Source organism: Ascidia mentula, chromosome 1, assembly GCF_947561715.1.
Source record: "Ascidia mentula chromosome 1, kaAscMent1.1, whole genome shotgun sequence".
Taxonomy (NCBI): domain Eukaryota; kingdom Metazoa; phylum Chordata; class Ascidiacea; order Phlebobranchia; family Ascidiidae; genus Ascidia; species Ascidia mentula.
The window spans coordinates 14,700,221-14,718,690 of NC_138566.1; the positions used below are offsets into that span (position 1 = coordinate 14,700,221).

The window sequence follows — 18,470 nt, forward strand, 5'->3', positions numbered from 1 at the left end:
GATCCAAAACAATTCATCAGGCTTCAGAAATGTGAGGAAAACGTAAAAAGTTGATGGGCGGTGTGTATCAACGGGTCAAAACAAACGTATTTTTGATGTTATTATTCGTGTTAGTTTTGTCGATGCTCATATAATTCACCAGTCCGTAAAACCCCGCAATGCTCGCCTTTTTTTGAAACGTTTTACGCAAAGTATCATATAGCCCATCCCTAATAGACCCAAGAAAGGCCGTTCGGAACGCACAAAATCTCGTAAATGCTTCATGTACAAATATGAAAGTTGCGATGTTTTCTTCTGTGTTTCGCCCTGCTTCAAAGACGATTATTTTCATTTGTGTTTAGCATAAATACAACCCCCAAAATATGTAATATTTCCAAAAAAAATTCATATATAGTAGTCCGACTCATTGTTACGTAGGCCGTCGTCACGCATGACCGCTTAGGCCTTAAATCTGTTTTGCGACTTTTGTTTACGTGCGGTTTTGTTGTCTGTGTGGTTGAAAAAATGTTGTAAACACCAAAACGTCGTTGAAAATTTCTTTTGGCTTCGTTTCGTTTTAGTGAAGACAGTTATAATAACAATGCCAGGAACTCGTTGCGCAGCTGGACTAAGAAGAAAGCAATTAAGGGAGACGTCAGAGCACTCTTTACAGTGCACAGACCTGATTTGGCGTAAACTGCTGAAGAAAGAGATTACCGGCAGGCCTTAACCAATTTCTTGTTGAGCGTTAGGAATGCAAAGTTCTGAGTAATATATGACAGAAAAATAAAAAAATATGCTACTTTAATGTAGATTGTTTGATATTTTGAATTGTGGCCCTCGAAATCCCATCAAGGTGGTATAAGATTTAAGGCTAAGTTGGTTAGTGCAAGACTTTCTCAATTATCTGTTGGATTGGAAGGTAATATACAAAATATTAGCGTTTGTTAAAAGTACAAGAATGGTCATAAACATTACAGAATGATGTTGAAACAAATCATAAAGGTGAGGACAAGAGGCTCATGGCAGCACAAACGTTGGAGGGATTGGTTTTTACCACAAGAAATTTAGTTGATTTAACGTGCTCCACTAGAGTTTGTCTCAATACTTTATTATACAATTTCTTACATGCTTTTTTTTAATAGATAAGTCATGGGAGAAGATCCAGTAATCCCGATGTGATGCACTCTGCAAGTGGTATAGCCCACGTTGCTACTAGAAAAATAATTAACATATAAAATTCTTGGATTTCTGTGTGTGCCTTTTTATGACAGAGGTTAGATATTAGCTTGATGTTTGTCTTTTCACTTTAAGGTGTTTCTGATGATATAAAGTTCACATCTAAAATTAATAGCAAGAGGATGTGGTACTCTTCTTTATCTCTAAACACCTTTTGAAGATGTGGTACTCTTCTTCCAGGTTTAGATGGTAATCCATTTCAATCACAAACAGGGCTTTCTCCAAAAGTAAGTATTGCACAGCAAGCTGATATAGATATAAACGATTTTTTTTTTTAGTTTGTTGCAAAAGAACAGTTCAGCCTCTAAAATATTTTACAAAAAAACAGTAATATGAATAAGCTAATTAAGTGAAGGCTTTAAGTCTGGCCTGAAACTATTTGAGCAAAAGGTAATAAATATATTAGATCCAATTTTACTTACGTCGTCGCGTCGTATCAAAAATTTGTTCTCCTTTAAATATCAACCACTAGTAGTACCCAATGACAACCACTGGTTCCAGGAAATGAAAATAATTTTTTTTTTGCTGTAATTTAATACCCTCCCAAATCTTTTTAATTAACTCTTCTTTGTACTGCTCGAGCTACAGTTGAACAGACATGCATGGTGTACATGCAAGTTAATTGCCATAGGTAACTGTTGATAATTTCATCGTACAGCTAACCTACATTAAATCGACTGTCATGCTTTTGCAAAACACAAACTTCATGTGCAGGCAATCATCGATCGATTTCTATTCTAAAAATGAGCTTGAATGAGGTCCATTTATCAAAGGCTTTTTCATTGGATTATACATTTTATGAAGCCAGTTATGCATTCATTTCTGCTGGTTTCAGGACACTGAGGCTCCTTCATCATAGGTGAATTGCAAAAAGAGGACTTAAATGAAAAACCTGCAGTTTTTTTTCTTTTTGTGACTGATTCAATCAGGTGGTAACACGTGTATCTCTCGTGCCAAAGCTCTTCTTGAGCATCTACTGGGACCCATTAGTATCTCACATTGCTGCTAGAAAATAAATGAGTACTGCCAAGACAGTCAATACTACTTGACGGAATTAGTAGCATGGCAACAAAGTACCCCAAACTTTCAAGCTTTGATGAGGATTTATATATTGTTGCCGGGGACGTCGTTTCCCTGTATCCGAATATAAACAGAGATCTCATCCAGAAGGTCCTAAAGTGTGCACTGCGACGCCAGTCTGACTTCAATGTTAGGGCGCAAAGCACATTGGGCAAATCCTGTTTTCAAGGCCCTGTGCAATAATGCTCCTGGCGACTCTTCCACTTGTTTCCCAATGACCGTTGATGGGTCTTGTAACTTACATAGGGACCTAATGTTCTTCACAGTTAAAAAAACAATGTTGCTCCTGGATGGGACTGTACAAAGCAAGGACTTGTTGGGCCTCCTGGAAGATCATATGACTAACAGGGGGGGTCATCAACAGCCCTGGAGAGGTGCTTAGGCACTTTTTCAGCAACTAACTTTGATGCCATTGCATAGAGAAGAGTTGGGCCTTAAACAAAACGCAAATGAGTGGGCAGTAAAACGATTATTTTTTCTGCAAAATTTGGTTCTCCATTTTTTTTGTTGCCTATTTTACCAAAATATTGACTAACCAGGGACAAATGCCCCCAGGGGGGTGGTGGCTAAACCATTTTTCAGAGACTAATTTTGATCAAAATTTTTAAATATGGGATGGATCTTTCATAAAATCACGAATGATCGGCCACTTAAAGTGCATATGCCACAGTCCTATTGCCAAGCAGTGGGTGAAGTTCTGCAATGCACGAGGGCAGATTTTCAGCAACCATCAAAGCATAGTGTTCTATGCAGTGAACATTTTAAAGCCGACTGTTACTGGAAAAGCTACAGGTGCACTGACATTGGGACACTACTTGAAGATGCTGTACCTTCAATAAAGTCGAAGTCAAAAAAAAGGTACACTTGTCTCACCACAGAAAAAAAGCGAGCTTCAGCTGCTTTTGCCAAGAGAGCAAGAAAACGTGTAAATTAAGTTGCTGGATGAAGTGTTGGGAAGCAGTTCAACATCACATGCTGCTCCGTTAAAAGAAACTTCAAGTGAAATTATGTCACGGGTTGTTACTAGTGATGTGTTGCGCCGGATCCGGGTACCAGGACCTGGCCGGATATTGACCAATTTTCAATACCCGGACCCGGCCGGATAATACACTTAATTTTACCGGATAGTTGGGAAAGCATTTTTGTCCTAAAAACGGACAAACGTTTCGCAAATTATTCGTTTTTTGGACTCAGTCTGTGATACTCGTCGACTTCCGATTTTTTTGTTGTTTGTTATCAAGGTTTTTCGTGACTTGTTATAACCATATTAATAAATGCCCATGTTTATTTGTTCCACTCATGATAAGTTAACCTTAACATAGCAATCAAACATTATTGCCACACCGATAACATACACGAATCGATGTTAACAAACTGCCGGATCCAAATTATCCGGCCGGATTTGATTGATAACTATCCGGATCCGGCCGGGTCGGATAATTTGGAACTGGAAACATCACTAGTTGTTACCTATATGAAGTTATGACAATATATCTTTTTGTGGGCTGGACTTACAAACGAAAAGCGCATTCAAATAGGAACTGAGCAATGCAACAAGTTGACACAAACAAGTGCTCGCCGAGGAAAACATAGCAATTTAGACTCCCAAACCAATTTGCAAGGAAAATCTGTTTCCTGTCAGTGTGACTTCATGCACCTCTGTTGCAACAACTTCCAATTGATGCTGATAGTGTTGAATGTTCTTCAATTGAAGAAATCATGGCAGGTTGTGATTCCGAAGAGTACTCGCCTACTCAAAGTTCTTCACACAATTTAGTTGAAGATCCAAGTACAGGCAGTGATGAAAGGTAAATGATTTTTTAAATATAGGTGAGAGAAACACTAATTACTTGTTTAGACCCCTCTATGGCCTTTGTGAAATGAAGTACATTGTTTCACAATCACAACTTGTGCCACATGCCGAAGAAAGTCCTCTTGCAATTGGAGCCCTGATTATCATTCGTCGACATTGCGAAAGCTGTGTGTATAATTTTGTATGACCAAGTCAAGGCTTCATCAAAAAAATACCAGCAGGCAACTTGGCAGTTTCAGCTTCAATGTTATTTTCTGGTTCGTCTCCCACTAAGGTTGAAATTCTTTGAACACTGCAATATTAAATGAATATCTATCAGGTATAATGTTTATTACAACAAAAAATAAATATATTGAAAGCTTGCTTTTTTATGTTTAGAACTTACATGAGACACCAGTGCAATATACTGCAACCTTCAGTTATACAAGTGTGGAAAAACACTCAGCAACAACAATGGAATAACGGAAGATGTGACAGCCCAGGACATACTGCTAAATTTGGTTCTTATGTATCAATGGACTTGAACAACAACAACATCATTGATTTATGGACCCTTTTTATTCATATTGTCGCTGTGATGCTTTCAGAAAAATGAGGTAAAACGCAGTAGTCACATGGAACTGGAGGGGTTGAAACGTGCTGTTTTGAAACTGAAAAAATTCATATTGACACGTTAATAACAGATGGCCATAGTGCAGTTGCAAAATGGGTAAGGGAGAATATGTCACCTAAAGGAACCAAACATCAACTTGATATCTGACATGTGGCGAAAGGTAATTGACAACATATGCTTTGTTGTGAAATTTTTTCATTCTTTATATATGCGCAGGATTGAAAAAAGAATTCGGTCAGTTGCGAAGCAAAAAGATTGTCATACCACCCCATACACGTTTTTAAGTCAATTGTCCTCGGTGAAGCATGCCGATTGCACCGCCTCAACCAAAGACACTATCTCCAAAGCCTTGAAAGACTTTTGGGACAAATGCAAGAAATAGGGCTTCTCCAAGAAAGTCGTTGACACGATCGCCGAGGCACGGGCGTGGTCAACACGGTTAACATTTTAACAAATTACCGGCAGCTGGCGCTGCAAACTGACTGCAACGACTTTCCCGGATGCTACACTTGTGGACGGTGCGCATTGTGCGGACACCATGGCAATCACACATCCATGGTTACCGAAACGACCACAATAACAACAAAAACAAGCAAACAATATAAAAACTGCTGCAACAACTGACCTGTGCGAGTTTCGGTATTGATGTTGCGACATGCATAACCTGTCAAGAACAATACGTTGACCAAACGAAAAATAAATTTTCAACAAGATGGACACAGCACCGGTTTGACTGGAATTCAGCTAAAGGCAAGTTGGGAGGTAGCGATAAACGGCTCTGCGCCACCACTATGCAAACGCGCACCCGAGCATTTCAAGTTGTTTTTCGGTGATGTTAATAGAACAGCCAACGGCCGAAAGGCGAAGCAAAATGGCTGAACCGCACACAAGCCTCAATAAACATTCAAAACATGATCCTCTGCCGAATTCGTTAGCAGTTGCTGGTAGTTCTACTTGATGTTGTTGTGTGTTTTTATGAATGAAGTACATCTTTTACCATTGCTTTTTAATGTTGTTCAATGACGTTATGCTGCGGGTCGTCATTACTCTTTTACTTGCTCACGTGATTCGCACTCCCTTATCTTTCTTCCTCCGATGTTAGAAAGCCTTGCAGAGCAGCGCAGTTCGTAGATGCAGTGGTGGGGGCCACAGTGTTCACCATTTTATTTTTTTGACTTGTGTGCCTTTTAAAGTTCTGATGAAGATGTTGCAGCAAGTATATATATTTATTGCAGATAATTTTCCAATGCCTGCTTCATATGTTGTATGCTAACAAGCACATTTTTTGGTTATCAGGTAACACTGTTCCATTGCTGTTTTTCATGAAAAGATATCCCACACACTTGGAGTATCAGCATGTGATCCTAGAATTGTTAAAACAGTTTCCGGAGCTAAAAGATCAGAATTCCAAAAACCCTGCTGTATGTGTCTAAAATATACATATATATACCTGTATGTGTGTATATAAAACCACTTTTATGATTTTGTAACAGGGTACATGGATTGAAGGCATCCGCAAACACCTCTATTCTATATATGTAGGACAGTCTGGAAGACGAACACAACACACCAAACAGATGACTACAGAGTGTTGTAAAAATGTAAAAACATAGAATCAATATTGGATAGGATGGAACGAACTTCACATTTGGAAGAAATGAGGAAACCTTGATTATAACTCACTTCCCATTTTTAATCATTATTAATTAGTTAATAAACCACCATTTGTGTAATGTTAGTAATGAAAGGAACTCTATGTAGAATGGAAGTCATAAGATGTATATATTTTTTCAATGTTTTTAAGGTTCTGCTGAAGTCCTCTGTGTTATTCCTGTTTTGTTTTGTAACAATCAATTGAATCAGTTCATACAATACAGAGAAGAGGTATGTAAAGCTTAATGAACAGCAAAAATATCTTGTTTGAGTTTGTATTGATTAATGCTCTTTTAGGATGAAGATCCACCGTATCCCTGTGTGGTTTTAACTGGGACAACATTATCCATTTATGTACAAACAGTGATTGTTTTAAAAGTGCATATGACGAGGCCATAACAACTGTCCGTAAAACTAAAGGTACATCTATGTCAACTAAAAACATGTAGAAAATTGCACGAAAAGTAGCGGCGACCACGTCGAAAAAATACATGATAAAGCAAGGGTATAGCAGCAACGACACTATTCTGTATTTCGATAAGACGGGGATGGTGCGTTTTTTTGCTCAGGGACATTACATGACGTCAATTTGGGTGTGATGTCATGACTTTAACCTCACCTTTGTGTTGACTTTAATTTGATGATTCCAACTAGAGATGTGCGAATCCGAATAAATAAAAACATTATTCGTGTGAACCAGAATACATACAACTATTGTTTTGCTATCATACGACAAATAAATTGCAAACAGTTGATTTCTGCAAAGTTTAAAAAAAACTTTTGGAAACCAACAACCGAGTCTATACTATACCTCAGACGAATAGTGGCCTTTACCTCTAGTACTGAGAAAAAACAATACTTGGATTAACATAATAAAGCGGTTATGTCATTTTTGTTTTCAAATGTGCTTCTATATTTTGATGACAAAAAAAAGGAGCAGCGCCCAGAATACAATGTTAGACCACCGGGATTTTGCTTCGCAACGGTATTTTCGTCACGTTTTGTTTAATCGTGGTGATAAACCAATAGCAAAAACGACTACACCAGTACTCTGGGCGTCATAAGCGGTGTGCTACTGTTATTGGTCATGCGAATAAGACAAAAAACTTTGGAACCATATTATACGAATCTTGCGCAATATTCGGGTTCGAAACACACGAATATGAAATCTGTGCTCGGGTTTGCCTTGGCACATCCCTGATTCCATAATTTCCAGCTACAACTATATTGCGAAAAATACATTAGTGGTTGATTGTGGCGAATTAAATAAATCATTTATGACGCAAACTCGTGGGCAACGCCACTATCGAACAAAAAACAGTGTTGTATTGCATAATCAGCTATTTTTGTCGGTTTTGCCAGCCTCAAAATTAAATTAAAACCTACTTCTTTTGCTGGGAGTGGAAAACGACAATGCTAAATTGACGGTTTGTCTCTGTCGTGTTTTCAAAACTTCATGTATCACGTTAGCGATCATAAATGTTGTAACAACGAGAGCACCCTGTCCCAGTAACTGTTTTATTATTACACAACTAAATAAGACATAATAGGTCGAAACAGCGGTCATCTGCCTGCAGCTCAAATTAACATCAAAATCCGTTTGTTGCATTTGTTCGCTTGTTGTGCTCCTGTTTAATGCAAAACTATACTAAACTAGTTTTACAATGTTTTCCAATCCTATGCTGACAGCACTCGCACGACCAAAACGCCTTCTATGACGTCACGCCACAATAATCTCCCTTTCACACGATTTCGTTCGGTAAAAATGCGGCTTTGATCAGCTGTATCTCAGAAACCAGTCGCCGTATGAAGCTACTGTTTTCACCAAAAATGTTTTAAAGTTATGAACATCTGTTACTTTAATTATTAACATGCTTTATTTCACATGCACTTAATTGTCATACTGATTGCTGCTTACATATCCAATTTCCACAAGTGCTTATATATCAGTTCAACGTGTCATTACTCTAGGGTGGAATGCAGAAACCCCGCTTAACTTTAAGCTCGGCTTAAATCCCCGCTTAACTTTTAAGCGCTATGCAGAAACCCCGCTTAACTTCAAGCTCGGCTTAAATCCCCGCTTAACTTTTTGGCGTAGCAACTGCTTGACGACGGCGAAACTGCGCTCCCAGGTCCTCGAGTCCGGGTGAAGTTAAATACTTGTAAAACCAGCAATAATTGCAAATATTCGCACTGGAGATGGTGTAAAGTGCTAAATTTTATTGGTTTGTGGAACGTTTGTGCTGCAAAAAATGTAGTAATGTGAATAACAGTGGTAAGTTGCCTTGAAAATGTACTTTATTGTTGGTTTTTCAAACTTTTGCAATGGGAGTAAAAATAGGCTGGAAAAGACTTAACAACAGGTTTAATGCATATGTTTGATAATTTTGTACATAAATTGATTTGTTAAGAATATGACTGTTCAGTATAAGCTGCCATATCAAAAAGTGGCATGAAGTCCAAGTCACAATCCCAAGGATCATGTGAAAACAACTAAAGAATCTCTTCTGATCTGCTTTGGAACTGATGCAGTGACATGCTGTAGACAAAGTGCTACAAATTCTATCTGTTCAATATGCCTACATGATTCTTTGGATTGTATGTATAAACAATCTGCTATCATAACATTCCATTTCCAGTTGTGTTACTAGTGATATCTGTTACATTGATTTGCAGCATCTTATTTCTTGTACTGTGTGGCTTTCGTAACCAAATAAAACTAACACAGAATAATGTTGATTGTATATTTATTGCTAAAGGCTGTATTTCATGGACTACTCATTTAAATTCAAGGACTGGTTCCTTGAAACTTGAAGTTTTTGTGATTGACAAAATGAAATACCAATGTTTTATTGCATAGAAAGAAACAAATATGAAACTACGTAGACTTGCGAAAAGAAATTTGGCATTCAAAAACAAATGATGGCAGCACACACAAATTAAACATAAATCTTCATGGTAATGGGAAAGACAGTGAGCATATTTTAAAATTAGACAAATAAAGGAACCAATGCATGTTTGGATAGCTTCAATAAAATCATAGACAGTAAAATATCTTGCAAGAAAATACAATTCAATTTAAAATACTTTTTACCATTTGCTGTCAACAAACCATACAAAACTACAATTCACTTTGCAAATCTTACCAGAAATATGCTGTCACCACCATTTTGTATACTTGCACTTCTCATGAACTCACTCTTTATTACAGTTCCCACATTCCAAGTGCTGCATTTCCCAATTACCGGGTCAATATTTGTCACAAAACAACGAACAACAACATTTCAGACCACATACGTCATCGTGTTGCGCTCGCAGAACGCAGTAATGCGAGGAACCACTGTGAAACAGCGGTAAAATCGGACAATCGATACAAAATCTGAACTTAAGCCGAGCTTAGCTGAGAAGGAGTTAAGCGGGGTTTCTGCATAGCAATTTTAAGCCCGGCTTAGATAAGCGGGGTTTGGGAGTTAAGCGCGGATTAAGTTAAGCGGGTTTTCTGCATTCCACCCCTAGGGTATTTCTTAACCTTTTTTTGAATCACGAACCCCTAAAACATTCTTTGAAAAGCTATGGACCCCTTTGCCAATGTCCAAATTAGGTTTTAATCACCATAGTGATGGTCGAAACACTAGCACGCACGTACAACAGTAAAACCCACAGCTAAACTTTTTTCAATAATAATTTTAGTGTTTTTTTTTCGCTGTCTGCTGGTCGGGTGAGGAACAACATGAAGGTCCGTTATCATTTACTCGCCTGCTCGGAAACTTTTTTCAATGAGAAGGTTGTTGTTGTTGTTTGTCTTCAACAAGAGCACGAAATTGTGGAGTGGTCTTTGACCTAGCAACACGCATGTTATCCTTGGCCTCCAACCTATTTCGCCTTTTGATTAGGCGATGATTCAAAGCCCTAGCTCTAATAAAGTTGACGACCTTCACAGAAGTGGACAAAATTTCTTTCTTCAAGGGCATTGGTAAATCCTTTGATGCCAATGCATGCCGGAGGAGAAAGCAATGAGTCACTATGATGTGAGGAGCTTCCCTCAAACTACCTATATTTTCCTTCCAGTTTAAGTCTTGCTAGGCTAAGAAACTGTTCACAATTTGTAATACGTCTGTGGCCTTCGTGGTTTCCGAAAGTGGTTCGCAAAATAGGAATTCCTTTTTAATTGCATCGATATGCATATATCGAACATATACAAGAAGTTGGGCGCAGTAACCCCGTTTACATGACGGTTTAAGACAGCTTCGAAGCTGACTCGCCGATCCGACTCTCTCGTTTTCGGCGAAGAGAAAAAGGCAAGCGTCTTAAGCCGTCTCAGCCTTCGACCTAACGCGGAGAGTGGTTTACGGGACAGCTTAAACCCAGTTGCGACAAGTGCCGCGACGAAGTTAGGATTAGGTAATTTGCATTTTGGAGACTTGAAGGAAACAAATGCATTGCAGGGTTGCTGACATTTGCTTGAAAGAAGAATGATGTATCCGTAAATATGGGACTCATGTCCCTATTGATGTTACATGTACACTTTCCATTACAAAGAGAACAATTTTTAGTAACTGAAACTATTATTTGGCTTGGCACAGCCATACACTTGTGTGTATTAGCGTTTCCATTTTATTACAAAACTAGCCACCTTGGCCGTGTGACTCCAAGTCTTGGGGATAGGCCGTTAGTGCGGAGAAACCTGGGCGTTAGCCGGTTTAGAGAGAAGCTAATTTCGGTTACACAAATTAAAAAATATGGGTTGAATCAGGCTTTCTGGTTAAATCATCTATTATATATCTGGCAAAGTAAACTCACATTATAATCAACGACCAATTTGCAGAAAGCCTTTAAAGGGGTAAAATCAGAAATATTGATGATTTATTTGTTGCAGAGTCTAAATTTACAGCCTGTCAGCCCGAGACAGCTTAACTTAAGCTAACTTAAAAGCCCCATGTAAATTCGTCGTTTTCGCGAGTCGACTCGGCCATGTAAACAGGGTTAGTGCTCTCGTCAATAGAAATTGAGAAGTATTGCAAATTTTTTAGACAATCTTGTTGGCGAGTTTTTACATCCTGTGACATTTCTTCGATTCGTCGGGTGACAGTTCTTGCAGAAAACTAACATCGGAGAATATTTTTTTTCTCTGGACATATGACTTCGACAACGGCCATCAAACAGTGAAAGGTTTCATGTGTTTTGCAATTAATTTAGCGACCTCATAGCTTGCCTGAGTGTTTTTTTCTGATTCAGTGTTTGCTTTTGAAATATACTACACTGATTTTCTAAGCAGAGTTTAAGACGATTAATTTTGTCTTTTCTCGTTTGGCCTCTGTATTCCGAATGCTTTGTCTCATAATGACGCTTAATATTAAATTCCTTGTTTACAGCAACAGACTGATTGCAAATTAAGCACGAGGGTTTACCAAAGTGTAGTATGGAAAAGTACTTCTCCGCCCATTCTTCATTAAAACTTCGGCACTCCTCATCAACTTTTCGACGTTTCGCTAACATCCTAAAGCATCTTCAGCTGAATTTAGAACAACTGGTATTGTTTTGAGGGTATCAAAACCTTCTGTTCACAACTGCATTCATAGGTACACTCGTGATTAACTGCAATTTGGTGGTGACAGGATTTGCCATGGTGAAAAATATTAACAAATACATTAATGATGACGAGGCAATGGAGTTGGCTAAATACAATCAAAAGTGCAACAAGTTTTCTCAAGAATGGGGTGCTATGGATGGTTGCGTCATTCATGCTTTCCCACCACAACATGGTTCATCGGACTACATCAACCGAAAAATGTTTCCTTCACTTGTTCGTCAAGCAGTAGTTGACATACAATACAGGTATTTTTTAGTGCAATCAAATGTTGATATGCATACAGATAATTGTATGAAATTTTTGGATTTTACATGTCAGTATAAAAATGCCAGGATCCAGTCACAATGCTGCAGTTCTAAAAAAGTCAAATTTGTACCAGTTTTCTGATCAACTTTTACCAAACCTACTCGTTTGTCATTCCCAAATTTTATGAGGTTTCTGGTCTAGGGTGCCATCACGATTCCATTAATGATCGCTGAATATGCAGCTTACCCATCATTGCCATGCCGTACACTGAATCGTAAGGACGCATATTGGTATGAAAGTCCTTGTGCCTGTAACGAAGATGTTAATTTGATATATTAAAAAAAAATATAATTGTGACTATTTTAGCAGGTTATTGTCATTGACAAGATAGGCCAGATGAAAGTGTTATTTGCGGCGAGGTTGACTGGCAATAGTTAATTAACTCGCGTTTGATTTATCGATCAGACAAACTATCTGGATTAAGAACAAAAATCATTTTTGCGATCCCTTCAAATTCGAGGCGCATAATCCCCTATAAATCTTGACCGAAAACATTTCACTTGGGAATAAGGTATTATCAGTCAAAGTCTGACAGTTATTTACGCTTCAGATACCCCTTTTGCTCAACGTAGACCGACTCGCGTCAATTCTGGTACCATAGAGACCGCATATCAGTATTTCTATAAAAAAAATTCAACTCTGAGCTAAATTGATTACCCCAGAGAGAAGTAGTCCATTACCATATGAATGGTGCTTCATACGAACAGAACTGCTCACACCTGGGCTAACCATTAAACGTTCTGTACGGATATATGATTCCTGTAAAGAACGCTGCAACGCTTGGAACTGTTCTTCCCTATTTTCTTCCATAGTGATTTGATGCTACAATATAGTCCAACCTTCTTCAGTTCGAAACAGTTGAAAAAGGGTATAGCCTGCTTTTTTGAAACACACCGTTTCCTTTTCCCGGCGTAATATGCTAGCAAGCACTCACCAACTGTTTTTCAACAGGCCACGTTTTCTTATAACAGCCTATTCAAATGACATTACTGTTTAAGCCAAAATTGTCTCCTGTAAGGGGTAAATAAACAAAGTATTTCACCCCTCCAGCACGCAGCAAACTAATCACTACTAAGAAACAATGTCATTCGAAACGTAGTGTTACGCATAGTGGTCATTGTTTCGTCACTATGAATGACGTGGAGATGTAACAATGCAGTCAATGGACATTCTGATTTTCCAAAAACTTGTCGACAAGTCTCGGTTGTGAAAATGGGTAGGATGGACTATTACTATATTGGACTCCGATCACAAATAACATCACTATTTGACAATCTACATCCCATCAAGTATCCAAATGTATTAGAACAATTTTATCATTCAACATTGATGGATTGCCTGTTTTTAAGAGCAGAAATTTCTGTTTTTGGCCCATTTTATGCTCTGATATGATATTTGAACTCAAGGACCTCATTGAAAATGGAGTGGTTGTAAAAGGACATTGTATGGTAGTAAAATTGCACTCTATTATCTGTGATGCCCCTGCACGTGCTATGGTCAAATCAATAACGCTTTGTTCTGGTTACTTTGGTTGTGACAAATGTACCCAAAAAGGATATTGGTGTGGGCGTGTAACATATCCACTTGACTGACTCATCATTAGTCTCCTTTTTGCATTCTTAAAGTAGACATGATAAAAAAGTTTCCAATCGATTATATGCACCAGGTATGCTTAGGAGTTATGAAAAAACTTTTGCTGACATGGATGCGTGGAAAAAAAGATGCAAAATTGAGTTGAAGTCATTGAAACGCTACATTCCAAAATGCTTTGCAAGGAAACCAAGAACCTTGGTTGAAATTGACAGGTGGAAGGCAACAGAATTTCGTCAGTTTTTAATTTACACTGGGAAAATTGTTTTTAAAAAAGTGTTGAGAAACGAACTTTATACTCACTTCATGCTTTTAAGTGCAGCTATATCAATTTTAATTTCTCCCTCTCTTTGTACAAAACATGCTGACTTGGCTCATTCCCTGCTGTGCTTATTTGTCTCACAGTGTGCAACATATTATGGTGAAGAATTTATTGTTTACAATGTGCATTCTTTGTTGCATATTTAAAAATTTTATGCAAAAAATTAAGTGCTTTGTTAGATGTGATTAAAAGAGTGTAAGAGATTGGGTTATTGTATCAAAAAATGAAACTGTAAAATGTATTGAAATGGTGGGGAGCAACAACAAATCATGCTTGTGTATAGTGCATTCTAGTTTGCAACCCTCATTTATTGAACCATTGAATTCTACTTTAATCTGTGCATATGTTGTTAATGAAAACAAATGTTGTTTGAAAAATCTGGAAATTACAGAATATTTTGAAAAAGCTATTTGTGTAAAGCAAGGTGAATTTGTAATTTTTATGTGCATACTTCACCAGTTGTAAATCTTTTTCTCAGGGTTAATATTAAGCATGTCAAAGTTTGCTATCATTGAGTTTGCAAGTGACAACACTGTAAAAGTTGTTCCAACAAAGTGGATATTTTTGAAAAATGGAACTAACGAGGAGTACACCTACTGGCCGAAGCAGTTTCATCGGCAAAAATGCCAAAAAAGTGCAAAGTGGAGCGTGTATAAAATTAAGCAAAAAATATAAAAATTTTGGGATATGACGGTATGTACAGTATAGTCCACAATTTACCTAACCTTGTATAGCAAACTGCCAAAACAACTCTTTTTATTAAAAACGTGTTTTAATGTTTGTTAAACTATTATTAGGTGGGAAACATTAGCTTTTGATGGTTTATTTGCTTCAATACATATTATGTATCTACTTAATTTTTCCAAAAAGTGGCTGGCTGAGAAGCCAATGAAAATATTCTACATAATAAATAAGCAAGTGTTCCACTTTCACAGGTATGTAGCGAGATATGTTATTTAATTTCGGTTTTAAATATTCTACATCTGCAATGTTTAGGTAATTTTGAACAAGAGGGTGGAAACATTGAGGCTTCCAATAATGGTAGCATATCCTGGTTATTTTGTTCCGGTAAAATGGACACGCTACTAAAGGGGCAGCAGGAGTTGACGACTGTTTTCAAAAAGGCTGTAAAATCCCTTGTAGGGGAGACCAATTTGAGATGTTTAATTGGAGACTGGAGGAAAATGAATTTCGCAAAACAACGGTAAGTTACAATGTGTTATACAAATCTATTTTGATGTTATCAACCTTAAGGCTGATGCCCACTGCCGTCGTAAGGGCCTTATACGATACGTCGGTTACGACCGTCGGAGCAGTTGTATGCCCACTGCGTCGGAGCGCCGTCGGAGAAGCAATCGGCGGCACCGCTTACGACGAAAGAAGTCGATCTAACGACGCTACGATAGAGTAGGATTGAGTTCTAATCCATCGTGCGTCGTAAGCGCGTCGTAGCGAAAAAAAAAATTACTTCCGTTTAGTAAGACTTCAGAATGTCATTGACCTACGAATGGCAATGTAAACTTATGTGTGAAAAACTGTTTTTAATCCAACAGCAGCTGGTATGTTGTTATTCTATTTTTGATGAAAATTCGCCGAGGTAATTAACTTTTTAGGATTTCTCAGCAATATACCAACAACTACATAATTTTCAGAGATTTTTGGGTTGATGACATTTTTTGGAGCGTAAAATACAGTCAACACGGAATGACCCAGAAAAGTTTCGGCAATATTCAAGGTTAAATCCACAGCAGTTGCATAGAAAAACAGCAAACAAATTTTCGCAATCCAATTACTCCAAAACAACGTTTGATTCTTACCTTGAGGTAAGTACATAAAGTCAGCCGTTGTATTAAGTCATTATTGCCACTGGTACATAAAGTGTGGATACATTTATGCAGATATTTGGCAACAGGAGCATCTCAAAGACAGCTATCTTACTCCTTTAGAATTGGTCATTCCACAGTTAGCAAAATTCTACGAGAAACTTGTTCAGCCATTTGGGATGTGCTTGGACCTCAATATCTTAAACAAATTGCAGAGGATTTTGAAAATAATTGGAATTTTCCAAATTGCATTGGGGCAATAGATGGGAAGCACATTCGTATTAAATGTCCACCAAACAGTGGCTCTGAGTTTTTCAATTATAAAGGGTACTTTTCTATTATCCTTTTAGCAGTATGTGATGCAAATTACAAATTTGTGCTGGTGGATATTGGCGACCTGCCATAGTGATGGTGGTGTGTTTTTAAACTCTGTAATGGGTTCAAAATTTGAAAAAGGTTTGCTTGGTATCCCTTCCCCAAAACTTCTGCGGAAATCAAAATTTGTTGCTCCTTATGTTTTAGTAGGGGATGATGCATTTCCACTCAAAAAATGCATAATGAAGCCATATCCTGGAAAGTACCTTCCCAGTGATAAGAATATCTTTAACTACAGGTTAAGTAGAGCACGACTAGTTGTTGAAAATGCTTTTGGCATTCTTGCTGTCCAATGGCAGATATTTTACAACATGATAAACTGTGACCCTGAACTTGCTGAGCTGATTGTTCAAGCATGTGTTGTGCTGCATAACTTTTTACAATCTTCTTCGAATCCCAGTGAAACTGGTGATCATTTACTACGTTTCCATGGCCACTTTTCAGGCGTAGTACTCGGCCCGAAGCCCGAAAAACGGAAGTGACGTAGTAAAACGAGGCGCTTTACTGCGCCTGAACTGGCGATCGGTCGGGCGGTCTAGAAGGGGTTGCCTGACGGAGTTGAGGCGGAGTATACTCGGCCCGACGGATTTTAGTTTTGTTGATGTTGCAAGTCTGCAGGTGTTGAACTGGTCATAAAAATTATGTCAACGCAGCGTTAAGTGCAGATGTTGGTTTTGTTGACTTTGCAAGTCTGCAGATGTTAAAGTGGTCGTAAAAGTTAAGTCAACCCAGCATAAAGGCAGATGTTCGCTAATATTTCTTTGCAAAAGGGTATATATAGGATATATTATTTATCCAGAAATAGTTCAGAAAGATGGCGAAAGTAGAAGGTGTTGTAAAAAAGTGGACTGACGCGCAAACCAACGATTTAATTGTTATTGCAAAGCAACTAAATTTGGTAGCGAAAACGGATAGCAAATCCAGAAGAAATAAAGATGTTATGCAGCAGGCAGCTGAAGAAATGAGAAAAAGGGACACAATTTTGACATGTGTGAAGTATTTTTATTTAAATCGAAATTGTTTCCCACAATAGGCTCACTTGCACAACTGCAGGTTAACATTTTCAGACATCAAGTTCGACGGAAGTGGCGGCTACTTAAATCAAAGTATAACAAAATAAAAGGGGATTTAAACAGATCAGGTGCTTCATCCAAAGGTTTAGACTGGAATCATTTTGAAAAAATGGATGAAATCCTCGGAACAAGACCTCGATCACTGGTATGTGTATATGTTTGCTATTACTTGCATTTACATATAACATAAAAAAATTCTTCTACCAGGCAATGCATCATGCCTCCGGGTTTGAGTCTGGTAAAGAACCTCTGCCACAGAGTCTTAAAGAGCATGAAGACTCTGAGGATGGTTTGTCAATAAGTGTGTGCACTTAATTGCAATGTTTATTGTGCAGTGTACATACTTGATGAAATTCCATTGGATTTAACTGAACACCTAATAGACTCACAACCCCAATCTGTCACACCACCCGTGCATCCAGAAGAAGAGTCTGAAACATTTCCACAATCCAAAGAATATCCCCAAGCACCAACAGAAGAGTCACATAGCTGCGAGGAGCCATGTAGTTCCCGAACTATTACAGGTAATGTTCCATGAAACCATTTTGCTTTAGTTAATATTATATGGTCTTTTATAAGGTTCTTCAAGTAGAACAAGAAGAAGAAAACGGCAGAGTGCAGTGATGAAAAAAAAGGAGAGTGCCAGCACTGAAAATATACTAAATTTTTTAAAAGACAGCCAAGAAACTAACCAAAAAAATATAGAAAACATGGTTAATGTCCTGACACGTCTAGCTGATGTGCTCACCTCGTCTATTGATTCACAAAATACTTCAAAATAAGGCAAATTATTGTGAATTTCAAGTGCCATGTTTTCTTCTTGTACTGTTGCAACAATGCAAACATTCAATTCATATTTACATTTTATTAAAAAGAACTGATGAAATGAAATTTGGTGCTACTTTATTACAAATTACATAAATAATCTGCAATGGTGGTGCGAACTTGACTGTCCACTGCAGCATCTGGTTGTGAAGTGGACCCATGGGTCAGAGTAATTTCAGTATCCCTTGG

At 37.9% G+C, this 18,470-nt stretch overlaps 3 pseudogenes; all 3 read left to right on the top strand.

Annotated features, from left to right (window-relative positions):
• Positions 1–2,936: 2,936 nt before the first annotated feature.
• LOC145887994 (uncharacterized) lies at positions 2,937–4,871 on the top strand (annotated as a pseudogene).
• Positions 4,872–13,407: 8,536 nt separating this feature from the next.
• LOC145888010 (uncharacterized) lies at positions 13,408–14,331 on the top strand (annotated as a pseudogene).
• Positions 14,332–17,197: 2,866 nt separating this feature from the next.
• On the top strand, positions 17,198–18,238 carry LOC145888073 (uncharacterized; annotated as a pseudogene).
• Positions 18,239–18,470: the final 232 nt, after the last annotated feature.